Here is a 16,894-nt window from a genome sequence, read left to right as displayed (position 1 = left end):
CTACACAAGACAACACATTAAACAACACGCTAAACGTCATAAATCTCTCACATCTCAAAACTCGCTCTCTCTCTTTTTCTGCTCTCTCTCTCTCTCTCCGTCACTCCTAAAACTTCCCCAGTTTTTTTTTTTTGCTCATAAGCAGAGAGTGCTCGCTGCGCTGTCCTTAGACAGTAAACGTGACGCAACTATTGAGTATATATTGTTTATCATGACTCTGGTTTTACGTGGCCTATCAACACAGTTTATAAACTGGTATATATCACCCTTGTTGCTTTGTCTTGAAGTGGTCATGTGATTGGCTTACCACGACTACTTTATTCTTCCTCAGTCAAACAGCAGCACTCATGCGACTGTTTAGTCCCTTTAGCTCCAGGTGTTGTGCTAGACAGTGATCGTGATTACCGTCTACGGGAGTGCAGCTGCTTAAAGCTGTAGCGCCCAGATTACTTACGTAGTCAGCTACTTCCGTGCAACTGATATAAGATGCGGTAAGCTGAACACAGCTTCAACCGTCTGTTTGTTGAAAAATAGTAACGGACCGCGTTTTCTTGTTAGTAACTGTAACGCCGTTGTAACGACCTATCGTTACAACGCCGTTACAGTTACTAACAAGAAAACGCGGTCCGTTACTATTTTTCAGTAATTAGTTAGATTACTCGTTACTGAAAAAAGTAACACCGTTAGTAACGCCGTTACTTGTAACGCCGTTGTTCCCATCACTGATAATAACCACTGCAGCCAAGAAGAGTGCCTGACGAGCCCATTTGTAAGTAAGCTATTAAGACTCGACTGTACGCTGTGTTCCTGTTTTCCTCTGAAACAATAAGTTCCGTTGGAGCAGCCTTTCAATGCCTCTCTCTTAACAAAGTTGACCCAGACAACAAAGTAAAACTAGTTTTCAGCTACGAGCCCGACACTGAACCCGACGTATTAGCAGAGGTCCCTTTAATACGATTCGGAGCTGCGGACCTGTTTTCTATACGAGATCGCTGCAAAAAGTGCAGCCTCATCTAATGTCCACCCTACTGTTACTCATTTTATATCAAGATTTAAAAATCTAGTTGGTATTGGTATGGCGAGTAGCCTGCAGTAATAGTACATTCATGTAGTTGCAAAAAGCTTGATAATATAGTAAGTAATCTAAAGTATTCAGAATACGTTACACTTATTGGGTAACGTAACGGAATACGTTACAAAATACATTTTAGGGCATGTATTCTGTAATCTGTAGTGGAATACATTTTAAAAGTAACCTTCCCAACACTGGATTTGGAAGTACAGGGATGCAGCTGATATCAACCCATTTCAAGAACTTGCCATGGCTGCTGTGTCTGTGTTGTCCTTGCCACACTCAAATGCTGAAGTTGAGAGAGTATTCAGCCAGATGAGTGAGGTAAAAAGCAAACTTAGAAATCGGATGTCCTTGCAGAGCCATAACTCCATCCTGTACATCCGATATGGACTGAAGCTGTCTGGTGATACTTGCTATGAGCACCAGCTGCTTGATGTTTAGCAGCTTCTTGGCACATCAGCTGCTTACTCATTTAAGTCAAGTGCTACAGTTGCTGAACCTGCAGTAGAGAAACTTGACGAAAATGAGGATGACCCACTCTTTCTGTGAGCCAGCACAGCCTGGATGTCTGAAAAACAAACAAACAAAAAAAACAGTCAACCTGAATTAGGACCAGACTAGACCCCATCACTTTTTCGCATTGCCACTGTTTATTTCTACTGTCTGTTTTTGGTCCATTTAGATCGCTAATGTAGTTTGTTAGCAACATTGTGGTTAAAAATGTTCTTCTTTTATCCTTATTCTTGTGTGGTTTAAAACTGCTTAAAAAGCAAAAAAAAAAAAAATTGCTAAAAGAAATGTAACTTGTAAATAAAAATGCCTAAATGCATTTAGAATGTTTTTTACTCACTTTATGTCTCTTCCATGATGTTATTTCTCTCTCTCCTACACCGTAGTTTACAAACATGACCAATTATGCAAATTAGGCAATGATGTCATTTAGCGCCTTCTAGCGACTTTTAGGGCAGCCAATAGCGATTTTCCTTACTGAGGCGTTGGCAACACTGATTTTGTCAGGGAGACCCACCTTGGCACAACACCTGGTTTGGCAGCATGCAGCGAGGCTCCAAACGCTTTTAGTATGAACTCCAGACCACCGACAGGTCTCGCACACAACAGCCGCTCTATCACGTGACACCATACTGCTCCAACGTGCTAAGGTCACTACCTGGATTACGCCATGTCGCAGGTTTTGTGAGGTGCTTTTGCGATATTTAATGGATCGGATTAGATTTTTTTTCTTAGGTCAGGATCGGCCCGATACTGATACTGTATATCAGATCGGTCCAGTCCTAATTTTTAGCAGGTAATCTCTTTTCTCACTTGGATCTTGGCAGCAGTAAAAGCCAGAGGACAATGGTCTTAGATTCTATGAGGAAAACCAGCAGTGACTGAAAAAAGTTTTATGTTATAGTACTGTCATTATTTTCTTTTCTGCCAGCACTAATGATTATGACAGGTTTACTTTCAATTTACTACTGTTGTTTGCCTCTGTCTTTATTCATCAGTTCTTAATAACAAGACTAATTAAGGCAGTGCAAACACATTAACAGTTATATTCACCATCACTCGTAGTACAATGTTTGCATCAGGGAAGAATTCAACATTTGGGCACTGAAATTCTAAACTCAAGTTTCTCATCATTCATCTTCATCAATAAGGCAGGTAAAGACCTCTGCACATCCAAATATCACTTCAATAAGATCTGAATATGCAGATGCAAATGTTAATTGTGTTATACTCTTAATTAAAATGCACTGTAATGCACTTTGTATGGTTATTCTGATTGTGCTGTATACATTATTATAATCAGATCTTTTATTAGAAAAATCCTTGTATTAAAAAAACCCATTTCAATTATATTTTAAAAACTGTTCTTTAAAGCTATTTATCATCAGATGTTACTAAGCTGACATGTAGTTATTTCATTTATGTCCCTCAACTAGGGTCCATATTGCTATCTTGTGAAGTAGGTCAACACTGTGATGGACGATACCACCAGGGGTCATGCTATGGAAAGGAATAATGTAATCAGATTTAAAGACCTTGCTGTAAAATTACAGAGATACTGCTGAGCAAGAAGATTTTGCAAACACTCCTACATTTCTGTTCAGTATCTTGCGCAAGGACACTTTGGCATGTAGACTGGAGCAGCCAGGAAGTGGACCACCAATCTTCCAGTTAGCAGACGGCCTTCTTTACCTCTCGAGCCACAGGTGACACACTGTAGGAGCTGGAGCTTCCATTTACCTCTTATCTCTCATATTTTTAAAAATGGGTTATAAAACCAACAAAATACATTCCCATTCATAACTAAACAGCAGAGGTGGTTACTGTAAATTTGTGTATATTTACCTCCTGATCTAGTAAGGCAGCATATCATTACACAATCAGCTTTTGGAATGCACCTGGTATTCACACTTCCTGTAAGTGAGGGGGAGCTCAGACTGCAGGTGTACAGGTGGAATCCAAGATCACAATCAGGCTCTTTTGTTTCTGTATTCTGCTATGCTAGGCTAGCACTACTGCAGCGGACTGCTCTATTTTACCACAGACATGCTCTAGTCTGAATTTTCCTCTTAATTTAAGTGACATTACATGGATTAAAAAACTGTTTACTTTCCTCAAATTGAGTAATTTTTCCAACTAGGCTGGCATAATATGTGGAATCGAACTGGCATGAGATAAGAATTTGTAAAAAAGCAACATTGAAAACACGGCTGATAAAAGTGTGGGAATCACAGAAAGTCAGCATGCAGCATATCATGTTGAAAATAAAGAGCTGTATGTTGTTGTGTCAGAGCAAATTGTCCAACACATTCTTGCACCAATTTGTAGGATACTTGAGAAATATAATCTACTGTTTGCCCCAGAATAATTTAAAGACCATAACTGTTGCACTTGTGAAATGCACTTTCATTTAAAATATGTTAGGTTCAAAGTCCTGGTAACAATAAATATATGAGTACAATAAAAAAACGTATAGATTTCAGATTTCGACCTGGCTGACCCAGTCAAGTGGAGCAACATGTAACACAGTCTGTGCATGAAGAAAGACTGCTGATGCTAACACTACTACTGACATAATGTGTGTTTGCAACTCACAAAGTGCCCACATTTCAGTAGTATTATTGAAGAATGAGGAATAGTTTTAAATGGAGCTTTAAAATGAGCAACGAGATAGCATTATAATGTCATTTTAAACTTTATTTCTTTGAACTCTAAGAATCACTGAGCTCTACCTCTCATTTGCAGTAATGCTGAATATTTATAACGCCATTAAAAGATACAACCAAATAATAAAACTGATGCAATAACACCGTCCTCCTATCTCTATATCTATCTTGATATAAAGAGATAGATTGTATAAAGAGATTTAAAGAGTACGTGGCTCCTAGTGTTTCTTGCCTGACACACCAATCCTGATTGGATTCAGTCATCACTCACTTCTGGTATTATATGCATCAGTTCATCCTCTCACTCTCAGCTAGATTGATTGTTCTGTCTGCTTGTGTTGTAGTATTGCTCTGGCTTCCAAGTTTGGTTTGCTCATTTGATTTCTTTTACATGCTGATGACTGTTATTTGCACAAGGCTTCTCTTTCTTTCTTTTCTCCATTGTGCTCATGCTCACCCAGGACTGAAGTGTTTCCTCACGGCTTTGTTTGCACCACTTCTAGTTTGCATATTCTTGAACTTTAAAAAAAAATTGTTAAATGTTCTCCTCGTGTTACATATTTCATTTGGGTCCACTGTTACAGTGAATCTGAAAAAAGGGAAACACACTGAACAATTAAAGATACACGATGAAAAGGAAACAATATAAATATGAATAGGGATAAAAGATTAGGATACATGAGTCATAGCAATTAAAAAATAATAATTAAAATAATTAATGATCGTGAATCTAATTGATCAAAAGTTACCGGTATATTCGGTTCCACGATATGTTGTATATCAAAGCTTTGACCGATAGAATAATCATGGATCTGAGGCTGTGGTTTGGAGAAATACTAATGAGGAGCTTGTCAAAGAACAGGAAGCGGAGAGTATGAGGTGTAAACTGGCTTCTAAAATTTATAGAAATTCTCTCCAGTTAAGGTGATTTTGATATAATTTAATATTTTATTATTTTTAAAGTAGTTGATTGGTTGGCTTTTAGTTGCCAAGATCTAAAGATCCAAACTAACCAAAGTATAAAGTTATTGGTTTGACAGCTTCTCCTTGTTAGGTGACGATGAATATCACTTTCAGTGGATTAGATTCCAAGCATTTCCTGCAGCAGGGGATCGGATGTGCTCATTATTTTCAACCCCACCCCAACACCAACACCCAGCCCTCCCCCTCCCTATTACCTTTTTAGGTCTAATTTAACAAGGACAAAACTTTGATATTGGTTTTATAACAAAAGACCAGCAACCCTAACTATGAAGTCTGGGGTTATGTGAGTTACAGGAACAGAAATGTGGGCATGACTGAGACTTATCAGTCAGAGAGTGAAAAGATGAAAAACTGTACTAAAAGCTTCCTATCATGTAAATAAATGGTTTGAGTTTGCACATTTTCAAACTCTGACAGCAAAATAAGCACTGCAGTTTGCCAATATTTCAAAGACTATCAAAGATAAAGGCTAATAATGGCATTCATAGCAAACGTGAATGCAAAGTCATTTTCACAACATACAATTAATTACCATTAAAACTCTGTGCCCTCTCTTTTTTCCTCTTTTCTATCTAAAGATGAAGTTGAACCACATAGAAATGGAGGAAAGCTTAGTGATGCTGCAACTGATTGTTGATAGCAGAAGAGAAGCCCCAGTGCACGGGAGAAACAGCTGATGGAGTTTTGCAGTGCAGTGTGAAGTGATTATTTATTCATTTATTGCCCAAGCTGGAGTGTTTTACCTTGTGTGAATGCAGATTTATCTTTTTGTGTTGCCCAGTCAGGACATCAACTGTGCTAAACTATTGTGCTTGTCATGGCCTCAAACAGGACAAAATCTGACACCAAAGGCTTTTTTCTGATTGTGGATCTGCACCTTCACTGGCTAACAACTTGTGACCAGCAAAGCATTATGTGGATAACACTGTATAATTTATTTTGGACTTGTCCCAAATTGCATAACTATTGGTTGGACATTTTTTAATGTTTTTCTGATATCTATAATTGCACATTAGAGCCGGACCCAATAATTGCATTGTTTGGATCTTCCTCTTCCCAGAGCTGAGGTGCTCTGCTGCACAAACTACAGTTTTGTTCGGAATGGTAATTGCTAAGAAAATTATCTTGACTCTCTGGAAGTCGGATACTGTACCTCAATTCAAACTGACTGCTCTACTGCATATGGAGAGAATTAGGTACACATTAGCGGACAAACTTAGTAATTTATTTGATGTGTGGCAGCCATTTTTAGACCATGTATTAAAACAAAGTCCTGTTTGATCGATCACCAATAACTCAGCCTACCACCTTAGCGTTTTATTTCTGTTTATTGCCAGTGCTGAAGTAGTATTTTTGTCTTTGCAGTGTAATCTTTTGTCTTATTTGTGTGTTTTAGCCCTTGCTGTTGTGTTGTTGTGTTTTTTTTTGTCTCTTTTTTTCCTTATATCAAAAAATCTCAATAAACATACTTAAAAAAAACCACTGTATAAAGACTAATTACTCATTTTTGATTCTAATAATGACTGTAATCTACAAAATGAAACGAGTGATTGTTCTTGTTTACGGAGGAAACACAGCAAGGGAGGCCAAGACCAATTTCCCATTATGTTTTTATACAACCATCTTTTAGCAGCCAAGTGCAGCGATTGTCAGTTCATAAAAAAGAATGCATTGCCTTCACCTTTTAGACATAGAAGCCTGTAAGTCTGTGACAGAGATGAGCTAATGCTCGTTGCTAAAGTAGCTCTTTTTATTTGGTATCAGAACAGCAGCATGGCGCCAATCCTGACAGAAAGAAAAATAGTACAAGCCATTTAACTGCAACAGCAGACAATGCTACTTTACAGGAATATTTATCCTCTGGGACTACATTGTTGTTTTTCGTTCTTCTTTATGCTGGACTCTTTTGAAATATTCTTGACTCCAGTAATAAAATTACAGCACTTTGTACGACCAAGAAAAATGAAAAATGGGACCCAATTAAACTTAAACTTGTCTTTTAACTGGTAACTGAGTCTGTGCAGACATTTTTTCAAGTTGTGTGGATAAAATGTAATTATTAAAGCAATGTATTATGGTCTTTAGGCCAATGGGAGGTAGACAACCTTGATGGGAAATCAAAGAGAAATATTAAGACACAAACAGAGAGAGAGAGAGGTGTTTTAAATTTGACAGGTGGTGGTGGCGATCGCATCACTTTGACGTTTCATTGAGAAACTCGGGTTAAATGGATTAAGTGCTTGCGTTCCAATACACAGAATGGTTCAATGATCATCCTGTTAGAATTTAAGCTTATTTATGAGTAATTGCACACTTAAACATGTTTTTTGAGCTTTATTTGAACAATAGTACGTTACTGTGATGAAACACATCAGTGAGGTATTGAGGTATTCAGCTGCATCTGCAGTTTAGCTTCTAGCTCAGTGTGCGCCGCAGACCTGAATCCCGGGCTTTTGGTCACACACAACACCGCACAGCAGGTCAGTCAGGAATCTTTCACACAATAAAAGTCCCACATGACACCAACTAAAGACAATCAGGTTTTTCATACCTGATCAGCTAAAATGAGAGGTTTTGCATACCATACTGGTTTTTAGACGTCTTCAGCCTCAAGTTGATCATCGCAATGTCTCCTGCTGTTTCTGAGTCTGGACAAACACACGGGTGAAAACAGAATCTCTCTTCGCCATCAGAGGCTATTACAGGTCCCTCACAAATTTCACAAGTATCAAGGTGGTTTAAGGGGGTCTGTTGAATACCAAGCATCTCTTTGGCACCTCAGCCTTGCGTGACCTCTGGGCTCCCATCGATCATCAAATCGTCCCTCTAGACCAGCTGACTAGGAGTTGACGCTGGTGAGTTAGAATAATAAATCAGGTGCAGACTCACACATGGTGAGACCTGGAGAAATGGATCCTGAGAGGAATGGTGGATATGTTTTGGATCCAAGTAGAAGGAGCTAAATCTCTGTGCCACCAGGGATTTTAGAGACGGTGGCAAATTATCTAGCGTCAATTAAAAGGCCCTGTCATTTCTTCTGTACACAGTGATTGCTCTCAGCTAAAGTATGTGACACAGACTTGATTTTGTCCTTTCCTTGGAAGGACTATTTTTTAAAATCCTCTTCTGATATATAGTGGATTGGGAAAATGTATCACTTTAATTTCATTTTCAGATAATTGATGGCTAATTTGTGAACGGATTGGAAAAATAAATACTCACTGAAGTGCAGCCAGGAAAAGTCTGCTCCCTTCAAATGATGAACCTGCTGTCTGGAGGCGTTGCAGTGTGTCAATTTGTATTCTGTGGAAGTGCCTGATTGAAGAATTTGCTTCACTTGTGTAAGGTTGCTATTCAAAAGAGTTCAAGTGATATATCAAATAAAAATGTAACTAATTTCTAAATGACTGCAGGCTAGCATTTGTTATGTAACACTGCTAATCAAATCCTTTTTATACTTTACTGTGAATTACTGCAAAAAAAAAAAGTTCAGTCTCTCCAAGTGTGTTATGCTGAAAATAACATACACTCTCTTTTCAGTTGCTTTATAGCCACCATTGATATGTTAATATGTATTCAGAACATTCATATTTTGAATTGGCAAATTTTTTGTCAACTATTTTTAATTTAATTCCATTTAAATTCAGGTTAATGTATATAATGCCAATTTACAACCCTTATGAGGAAACACTGTGTGGCAGTGGGAAGGAAAAACTATCTTCTAACAGGAAGAACCAGGCTCAAGGAGGGGCAGCCATCTGTCACAACTGGTTTGAAATCATGAAAAAGAAGAAAGATAAAAAAGAAAAAGAAAAAGCTCAGTAAATCAAGTGTGTTTGCACATGTTTATATGCATTTTAAAAACTGCAAACAAAATACAAACTCCCACCCCCAGCCAGTCGTGGCAAAATGGCTGCCCTGACTGGTTGACGTTAGGTGGAGGCTTGGTTCTGCCATTTAAAAGGTACCTGCTCTTGTGTGTGCAAAAATGAAAGGATGAGCAATCCCAGAGCCCTAGATAATGACTTCTAGTAGACCACTGGTGAGAATGTCTTTAATCTAACCATTAGAAATAGTGTATTGTACTATACTGTCATGCAGCAAGTGTCAAAAATATACTAAAAACCGACTCTAACTCAGGCATAGGCAGCGAATAATTAGTGCAAACTGAGAATCTTGATTATGCACAAGCAGCACAGATTTTAAAACACTGAAGTATTTACATGGGAAACGTTTCTGGCAGAGAGAACAACAGAAGAGGGTGAGCCTCTGGAGCATCACTATCCAGGATGAACAAAAAATCCATGACTACATCAGGAAGATGTAAACAACTGATAATGTGTTTAATGAATACCTCAGACAGCAGAAAAAAAGAGCAAGAACAGGAACCATCATGGAAGGTCCCTTTACACCATCTACTACCAGCAGGTAGAAGAAATGGCTGACCTTGAGAAATCCTACCCGTGGCTGTAGAAAGCTGGACTGAAAGACAGCACAGAGGCACTAATCATAGCAGCACAGGAACAAGCTCTGAGCACAGGATCCATGGAGACTGGGGTCTACCACATCAGGCAAGATGTGATGTAGGATGCAGGGTCTGCAGAGAAGTGTGCCCCTGAGACAACAGCACATAATAGCAAGGTGCAAGATGCTAGCAGGCACTGTAAGGTATACATGGAATGCCATAGCTAAGTGGCTGGTATAGTATACAGGAACATCTATGCTGACTATGGCCTGGAAATCTCAAAAGTCAAAATGGTTCCAAGGGTGGTTGAGAATGATTAAGCTAATGTGGCAGCACGAGGTGGGGAAGAATGGATACTCTTCACAATTTAATAGAAAACCGACAACACCAGCCTGGGAATTTCACCCAGAGAATACTGGATTGAGATGATGCAGTCTCCAAGAAGGCACTCAGGTCAAATCAAACTCAAAGTAATGTCAGTACTTCCAAGCTTTTAACGCTACATGGTCGTACTGTCTCCCTCACTCCAAATTATCTATTGTTGATTTGCACACATCTGTTGCTCCCATGGACATCACACACTCGTATGTCATTGTCACGAGACAAACAAAATCACGGTTTAGTAACGCAGTAACGCAATAGTAATCTAATTACTTTATTGCAATAGTAATCCCTTACTTTCCTCATTACTTGAAAAAAGTAATCGGATTACACATTACTGCTAGTGATGGGATTTCCGGCTCTTTTTAGAGAGCCGGCTCTTTCAGCTCCCAACCGGCTCTTCAGGTTGTTTTGTTGCTTTAATTAATTTATTATTAACAACAATATAAAATTATGCACAAAAGGAATTACTAATGTAAAAAAAAAGTGGTTTTATTTATATATGTTTATATATAAATATATACGGTGGCCCCTAGAGACAAAACACGTACAAACTCCAAAACGCATTTCTAGCGTTAACTGAACTTCCAAAACAGAGCTACCTAGATCACTTAAATTACACAATTGAAAGCATATTTGTATTGTTCGTGTATTTATACACAAGCACTCATATATATTGAAATAATTTAAAAAAATGTTCATTTACCTGTTACTACCACACACCAAATCCGGTCCTTCCTGGCTTGTGTAGCCACTAGGTAACAAAAGCTCAACACTGCGCCGTAGCATCCTGGAGCACTTCTGAAGTGTTTTGTACGTGTTTTGTCTCTAGGGGCCACCGTAAATATACTTTTATTTATTCACTCCACATAAAATGTAATAAATAAATCATATAATACAAAAACTAACTATTCACATTTCAACTTTTAACTATTTAAATTTTCAGCTTTTTCATTTTAAACAAATTTAAAGTGAAACAACACAAAACACTGCAAACCACAACACAATTAAATAAAAATATGAAAACAAAAAGAAGATGCACATTCTCTGCCATATGGACCTGCATGAATAAACTTTCTGAATCCTTTATCATCCGCAACTGAAAATAGTTGTGGATGATTACTATACCTTTCTAATGTGACGTTGTTGTCCCTGGCTCTCTTTCTCTCTCTCTCCCTCCCGCTCTGTTCCTGTGCTACTGTGAGTGTAACTACGGCCCCTCCCCCCTCTGCCCAGCGCAAAGCACAAGGCTCGCGTGCGGAGTGAAGCGGGAAAAAACTGAGAGAGAGAGAGAGAGAGAGAGAGGGTGAGAGAAAGCAAAAAAACCAAACAAACCGGGGAGTCGGCTCGCGTCGTTCATTTCAAAGAGTCGGCTCTAAGAGCCGTTTTGTTCACGACCGACACATCACTAGTTACTGCCCATCTCTGCTTGACATAGAAAATAAATGTAACTCGTTCTCATGACCACTACTAAAAAATTCAATACATTCTATTTCAACTCAAAGATTGTATGTCTCTCCTTAATAATATTTCTTCTTGTGTTGTTTTTTGCTTTTACTGACAGCCATGAAACTAGGTCTGATTTTCAGTCCCAAACACACAGCAGCAGTGTCATTGTGGCTATAAAAATGTTAACACCATCATTTGTCACAAGGCTGTCAGCTGAAATTATTTACAATGCGTTTCTCCTCAGGCTGTTGTCTCTTGCTACTTTGCCTCTGCAACACTTGACAGTCCTCAACACTTTTTCCTTCCATGTTGGATGCAAACACGCTAAGCGCATTGGGTTATGCTCGCCCTTGAACTCTTGAGGTGGCAGCTCTCATATTCTCTTTGAAACTAAATCCTGTCCCCGGCCCTCGACATCAAAAAAGAGGCAAGAGACCAAGAGGAGGCGGCGGCGGCGGTAGGGGTGCTAATTAAAGGCATGGATTATTTATTTGCTTCATGGTGGCATTTTGCTTTTTTGCCAAACAGCTGCTGTGGGCTGAGCACTGCCCTAGCTTGGCTGCCTGCCTTACATTGGTTGTATTGTAGACACATATGGTCATACACACAAGTCCTCCTGCTCACAGATGCCATCACTGCACCAGTATTTCCCCAAGAATTAGTATTCCTGTCAGGGTGAAAAAGCCTCTAAAGGGTGCTCTGTATGCAGGTAAACATAATAGGCATTTCATGTTAGAAAAATGTAAGTAATATTTTCAACATGAATGGGAGTGTGTCTGGAAAAGGCAGCCTCTTGTATGTATTTGCTTTTTCCTCTGATTTGTCTCCTTGTCCTTAACGCTCGCTCAGTCAAGCTGTCAAAATGTGCCAGGTGCCTCGAGTGAATGATGTAATAATTACTTATTGTCATGGTAACACTGACAAATTATGATTTGAGTTTTCCAACTGCAAGTTGCATTTAGGTCACTTGACTGGGGATTACTCTTAGCACCATGTGTTACATATCTGTGTGGTCAAGATGGAATAAAAAACATCCAATCTGTGTCACATGTGAGGGGATTGAGAACTGGGCTATTTTGAGCTCCGGTGTGACTGCTGCCCAAAAGACTTTAGAGATAACATTAATACAATTCTTGTAGGTGGGTTGTTAGGACAGCTGCTGCAGAGTTGTATTAATGCTTGTAGGAGGGAGCACCAACTGCATCAAGACAGCAATAAAACAGGGTCAAAATGACAACAAGATTGAGTCTGTCTCCTCTTAGTTTTCAACTCAACTGGCTCGAGTTTGCATTTGCTTGGAATCTGTTTGTGATGCAGCTACATCAGAGGTCCTGTGCTTTCTAGAAACCAGGGGTGGACTTGCTGTCAGCGGACCTCACAGAATCCACACGTCAGGCTCAACTCTCTCAACTACACACTCTGCAAATTTATAATTTATACATTTATAAACAAACAAAGACAGATAAATGACAGGAGGCTCCAGAAGAATCAATATGTCTATGATATGAGGGTGAACTCTTGTTAGAAATTGCTGGGGAGTGTATGTAAGGCCCTAGAGACACTCAGGTGACGCACAGGATTTATTCAGAGAAGAGCTGCCACAAACTGCTCCTCCATATAAAGTGCTATGAAGAAGTTTTTCATCACTTCTTGATTTCTTATTTTTTTTATATTTGTCACTCACATTTCTGAAATTAATCAAATTAATTAATCAAATTAAATTTAATCATAATCAAAGATAACCTATCTGAATACTATTTGTAAATGATGGTTTTATTTATTAAGGGCATCCAAGCCGACCCGGCCCTATGGGAAAAAATAATTGCCCTAATTATTCCAATATTTTTTCTTTGGGAGTGCAAAGAACACAACAGGATACGACAGCACTGTTGGGCGACCAGCATGTTGGCTTTGAGTGACATGAGGTTGAGCAAAACACTTTTTTAAAGTACTGTATAAGAATTTCTTTTATTTGTGTATTAATCACATTATTTTAATGTATAATGCCTTAGTGCTACTGGATTTTAGCATGTCTCACACTCATGCAGTTAGACAGATGGTGGGGGTCTGGTAAGGAAGTTGGGGGGAAGCAGACAACTCCAAAGGAAGAGTCTTTTGTCTCTCCGAGGACTCCGGGAGGTAGCAAGGGAGTGTGACCCTTAAGGTGTGAAACAGCTGTGTACTGCCTTTTGTTCCTGGAGAAGGTATTTAACTGAGAGCCATGTTAGGCTCAGGGAGACTCTGCTGACCGTCTGCCCCGCGGTCATGCAGGCTCTCCACCAAGCTTGGTTTTCTGTTCTTTGTTTTGATTAAAGAATGTTAGCTACCGCTCACCACTTGTCTGCAGCTTTATTTATTGGAAAACTTCCACAACAGTACATACAGAAGTGGTGGTGTTTTTTCACTCTATGCTAATTCTATTTTTTATACCAGGTTTTTGTAGCAGAAATGGTATAAAAATGCTGTTTGCAAGTTCAAAACATTCTCCAAGGACTAAATGTTGCATCTGCTGAAAATGCTGCTTACTACTACCTAAAATCATTCAGAAATCTCTTTGGAGTTACACATTATTGGACATTTGCTGAGCAGCTCGGCAGTGCTGAGCCATGAAACCAAATCCTGACCACTCCTTATCAGACATACAGGATCAATAATCCCAACACAGAAATCCGACTCATGTTTGGATGTCAGTCACACACAGAAGAAGATCAATCTTATCGGAAGTGTAGGCAAAAAAAAATTCTTCCCATGAGAAACAGAGTCTAGAGGTGGAGAGCTGGTGTTATAGTTTGAAGTCTTTTTGAAATCGAATCAAATATTAAAGTGTTAGCTCCTGTGCCATTGTATTCTAACAACACTCAGAACTTGATTCAAATGAGAAAAAAATTACTATTCTTCTCTAATGAAGGATTGCGAGTCTGTTTTAGCTGCTCTAATATGAAGCATTGTTGTTTTGTTTTTCTACAGATGACTCTTGCTGCTCTGCTCCTCTCTGGCTTCATCATCTCATTAAGAACTCTCTTATACCTGCCCTAAAACTCCCCGTCTGCTTTCCTCCAGGGAACCTCTGGAACTTTGCCGACCCAGTGCTCGTTCTTCATTCAGGGCACATGCTGAAAAAAAAGTAAGGTCACTCGACTTACACTTTTCTCACCTCCTGGAATGGACAATAACATATCCTCTCCTCTGGCAGAACCTCTTTGAACTTGCCAGAGCTCTATCACTTACCTTCAAACCCATAAATTACTTAGTCTGTTAGGGTGTTACTGATACACACATACACACAGAGTAGGCCACTGGCATACGAAGACTGACAATATGGAACTGCTGCAATCCTACTAATACATGTGGGAATTATAAATGAGTAAAAAGCCAATATCCACACTGACCAGTAAAAGATGGCTACTACCAAAGCTGGTGCCAGGATGGAAATAATGAGTCAGCTCCAGCAACCTCCTACAGCAAGAAGCAGTCAGCATCACAAAGGCAGAGGCAACAATAACTTTCTGGAATGAAGAGCTGATCAGCACTCGGCCAGTAGATGTACATTCACACTTGTGCATCCAATTCTTTTTGTAGTAATTAAAGATGTATGCTGCACAATCATTTCCCCCTGGAAAAAGCACAATTTAAAGAAATCTTTTAAAACCCAAATTTACCATGAAATTTATATATATATGATGAGTGCATGTAAACTATGTATGTATCGATATTACTGACAATGCTTCTTGTGTTTTTGTGAGTTCATGTAGTGAACACAGTGAGGGTTTTTTTCTGGTTCTTATAACATTGTGTAATGTAAATGAAATTAGCCATTTTTTAAGAACACAGAATCATTATTCAAAAAAGATTAACCGATAGGCTTTAAGAGGGAAAGATTGGGAAAAGCTCTTCCTTGGATCCTGCTTTTATATATACAGCCAGATAATTATGCTAACTTGTACCCATAATTTGTCATTTGATCTCCCGGAGCATATAATGAGATTCAATCTGATGTTGCACCAGTATCTTTTCTCCTCGTTGATCTGTCCTCCTCTCCTGGAGAAGAAGTGAGTCACTGAAAAACAATGGAGATGCCAGCAGCACAGTCTCACGTGCCATTTCATAAATACAGTGCCAGGAGTGCTCTCGGAAGGCCTTGTCTGAAAAATTTAAATTTTCTTTCGAGGAATGTAATTTTTTATTTGTTTATTTTTCTGCGCTTTGTGTTTACCACCAATTCCACTGTGGCTACAGGCTAACAATAGAAGCAGTGACACTGCTGGTCCAGGGCTGGACAGGCTTTTGTTGCAGAAACACTGGATTAATGAATTAGTGAGCTGGTGTAAATTTGCAGCTCAGCAGTTGTATAGAGTAAATTTGCCCCCACATCGAAGCTACAAGCAGTATCTCTGCTTGTGCATTGTGTTTTCTGTCCAAGATTATTGTGGGTCCTACAGTACCATATTAGAGACATAGGACAAAGTCCTATGAGCAAACACTGAGAAGCAGTAGGGAGAAAAAGAGCTCTCTTAACAGAAAAGACCCATGGCAGAACCAGGCTCAGGCCAAGGCAGCCATCTGTGATGAAAACTGACAAAAATGACCCCCCTCCCACACACACACACACACACACACACACACACACACACACACACACACACACACACACAAACGTGGCATACACGGGGACAATTGTTGGAAGAATGGAGAATTGTTCAGTGCATTACAGAAGGTCTGTCAGAACCTTGGACTTTATTGCAGCTATAAGCTTTATCAAAAAGCAAACTAAGCTAGTTTATAAAGCCACAGGAGATGTGAACAGACATAGCAAGAACGAGCTCAATGTTAAAGTCAAACAGATTAAAATGAGCTGGCTCACATTAATTATTTACAGTTTAGAAATTGAAACAGTTCATGGTCCTGTACCTGAGCTAGTTTCTGTTCATTTTGGTTTCCTTTTGTGCTTGTGGTAGTCTGAGCTATTCTTTCAGTTGATCGTCCTCTTGCCATCCATGCAGCTCACAGTTATTGCCACTTCCCGCACTAAATGAATTACCGCACAGTAGGGATGTTTCCACGGACAGGGCAGGCTGACAATTGGGAGCACTGGGACATCCCAGTAGCTTCAGGGTTATTTTGGTCCGCTGTGAACATTCAACTTAATCTGCAAGCAGTTTATGGACCCCACAAAATCCTGAAATAAGCTGTGATTCTCTCTGCCACTGATTGACTCTATCTCTGCAGTCTCCATGGGGTGCAGGTGCACAAAGATCCTCATAAACATGCACAGCATTTCTATCTGTCTCTCTTTGTCTTTTAGAAAAGCAGGCAGTATGAACCAGTGTTGTTAACAATATTGGACGATATTGAAGGAAAGAGACC

The sequence above is a fragment of the Perissodus microlepis genome, chromosome 9 (assembly GCF_051167445.1).
Source record: "Perissodus microlepis isolate ML-2025 ecotype Zambia chromosome 9, ASM5116744v1, whole genome shotgun sequence".
Lineage (NCBI taxonomy): Eukaryota > Metazoa > Chordata > Actinopteri > Cichliformes > Cichlidae > Perissodus > Perissodus microlepis.
Note: the sequence above shows the minus strand (reverse complement) of the source record.